The sequence below is a fragment of the Amblyomma maculatum genome, chromosome 1 (genome assembly GCF_055883805.1).
Source record: "Amblyomma maculatum isolate TAMU_Amacu chromosome 1, ASM5588380v1, whole genome shotgun sequence".
Taxonomy (NCBI): Eukaryota; Metazoa; Arthropoda; class Arachnida; order Ixodida; family Ixodidae; genus Amblyomma; species Amblyomma maculatum.
In genome coordinates, this window is record NC_139344.1 from 459,315,674 (window position 1) to 459,318,527 (window position 2,854).

The 2,854-nt window shown below is 41.6% G+C and overlaps 1 long non-coding RNA gene across 1 annotated transcript; it reads right to left on the minus strand.

Annotated features, from left to right (window-relative positions):
* Positions 1–265: 265 nt before the first annotated feature.
* On the minus strand, positions 266–1,943 carry LOC146209763 (uncharacterized). Its single transcript, XR_014701236.1, has 6 exons — positions 1,892–1,943; positions 1,732–1,785; positions 1,579–1,629; positions 1,417–1,476; positions 793–852; positions 266–314 (listed from the first exon to the last, which is right to left on the minus strand). It is a non-coding gene; the product is annotated as an uncharacterized LOC146209763 (long non-coding RNA).
* Between the last annotated feature and the right edge of the window lie 911 nt (positions 1,944–2,854).

The following is a 2,854-nucleotide window of genomic DNA, read 5'->3' on the forward strand; positions in this document are numbered from 1 at the left end:
TCTTTCTTCAGTCCATACATTCAATAACTGAAACTATTTCAGTAACCACTGTTTCTGCTCATGTAACCGCTTTTTTTTTGCCCTGGTCATGCTGCTTATCTCAAGCAGTTCGTCACAAGAAGAGCTGCGAGATAATTTTTCAGTTTGGCTGGAGCTTTATTTGTCATAACGTTTTCGAACTGCTATTGATAAAGATATAATTGAAATGAAACGCCATGACATACGCGAACATACGGATCACTCACCTGGCCATTTATATCCATTATTAGAGGTTCTGCCTGTCGAGCTTCATTCGGCAGATAAGCTCTGTCCACCTGCATGAAAAATGTTATACGAGTCATGTCACGTGCGGTTGTGAAATGTTCCTTTTGCATGAGTGATTTACACATTGAAAAACCTTAGTGACACTGATCAAACATGTGAAAAGTATTGCATCCTCAAGTAGAAAATGCATGCGAAGCCACCAAAATGGCATCATCATTGCTAAGTTATCAAGTGCTCTATAGGTACCAACATGTGAATGTGTCAAAAGTTCTTCATGCTCCAGGCTTTTTACAAATCTCCCACCCTCATAGTTCTGCAAGTTGGGCTGGGACCGTAGATACAAGCAGCAAAGTGCATAGATAATGAGTACATTCCAGGCTATTATGTTGAATATCGGTTGGTTTGTGGGGTTTAACGTCCCAAAGCAACTCAGGCTATGAGAGACGCTGTTGAATATCGCAATAGAGGTTGGAACTTCTACAATTACATTAACACTGAGCTATGAAGAAAGTTAAAAGGAGAACTTGCCTGCACATGAACTGCTGGCATACTTGGTACAGCAGGGCTGATGTTGCTTGCCCCTTGTACCTGCAAGAGAAAAATATTGAAAGGTAAAAAAAAACAGTTATCTGGTTCACTTAAGGAAGTCAAACTATCGTTCCTGGAAAGCAGTCATATTCCAGAATGCACAGTATCTACATTTATTATCAGTAAAGCAGTCACTGTCAGCAAGGAAAAAAAACACAAGATAAAACTTACCACACTTTCAAAGCAAGCAGGTGCAGGAGATTTGCTGGCCGGTGCCCCTCCCAGCTGGGCTAGAACCTGCAATGTTAGATGCATCAATGTTACGTAAGAGGATGCACAATCATGATAGCTTTAATATGCAGCACAGGTGCCTGAGTGAATTGCTTGATCAGTTTAACAAATGTCAGTCTACAATTCTATGATGTTTCCCAAGATATAGTATCACTTATATTGACAAAGCTCCCAAAATAGTTCTGCAAGTTGAGCTGGGACCCTAGATGCAAACAGCAAAGGGCATAAATAATGAGTAGATTCCAGACTATTATGTTGAATATGGCAATAAAGGTTGGAGATTCCCCAATTGCATAATGCTGAGCTATTAAGAAAGTTAATAGCAGAACTTGCCTGCACATGGCTTGCTGGTGCACTTGGCTTCGCAGGGCTGATGTTGCGCGCCCTTCGTTCCTGCAAGAAAAAGTATTGAAAAGTAAATAAAAACCAGTTATTTCATTCACGTAAGGTAGCCGAACATTCCTCTGCTCAAAAATGCAAGGCAGAAAACCTCACTTGAGCTTGAGAGGCTGTGAAGCTCCCACTGAGGCTTGTTGTGATTTGCAGCTGCAAGAGAGTGGGAAGTATCGCAGATTAACAACACTAAGTTTATGTATCCACCTTAGACAACATAGCTTTGCTCCATGAAGGGATGGAAACAGAGCTTACCGGAACATTTCTGTCTGCTGGGATGCTTGTGCCAGCGGTGGCGGTGTTAGAAGACTGCAATTTCAAGACAAAAATATTCAAAGGTGAAAACTGGTTATTGCATTCACTTAAGGCTGTCTAACATTCCACTGTTGAAAAATGTTTGGGTAAGAAAGCTTACTTGAACTTCATAGCCTGTCGATCTCAGGCCACCAAAGCTTGTGCTCTGGAACTGCAAGAGAGTGGGAAGTATTGTAGATTAAAAAACACTCGGTTGATGCATTCACCTTAGCCAGCTTGGCTTTGCACTATTGAAGGATGGCTAGGCAGCAGAGCTTACCGAAGTATGACTGCCGATTTCTGCAGTTGACCCAGTATTGCCATGGGTGAAACTGGATTCCTGCAAGACAGTAGTTAAAATGTGGATGAAATAAAGAACAAACATATTAAACACCAAATGTTTGTAAATAGCACTTTTTTCAAGGAGGATCGAATGTCAACAGTGTAGCTACATACTAAAATAAATACAGAAATCAGTGTCAAAATCTAATTCAACTCAAATAGTGACAGAAGAGAATGAAATGAAAGTTATCTACTTGTGGAAATACACTAGCGTGCTAGCAGTTAGGTGCACTAGTGGCACTCACCAAATGGTTGAAAATTTCCCCTAATGATTGAGAAATGAAGCATATGTCATCTGTGTAGAAAGATTACCTTCTGCTATTGATAAAAGTGAATAAACTACTGGAACTCTTAAGGGTATCAGGTTGGAGAAAGCCAGTAGTGAGCCATGAAATAAACGAGCATGGCTGTAGGCCATGACATTCCCGATTGGGCATGAGGGCATTTTGTAGCAAAAGCTACACTGTGGTAGGTTGTCAAGACCTTGGGTGGCAGCAGCTACATCATGAAGCATAGCTACGGTCTCCTCATAAAAATATCAACCTGCCATGACACAGGAGCTACCAACTCGAGTCGCTCCCTTCATATGAGAGGGTTATGTCAGAATCAACCTGCCAGAACCGTCTGCATTCTCGTTACCCCTACGATGTGCAAGCACGTCCATACAGCTTGGTTGAAGCGTCACTATATATGTGGGGTGGTAGCTTGCGCTCTCTCGTCATACCCTTAAAGGATGAGCTTA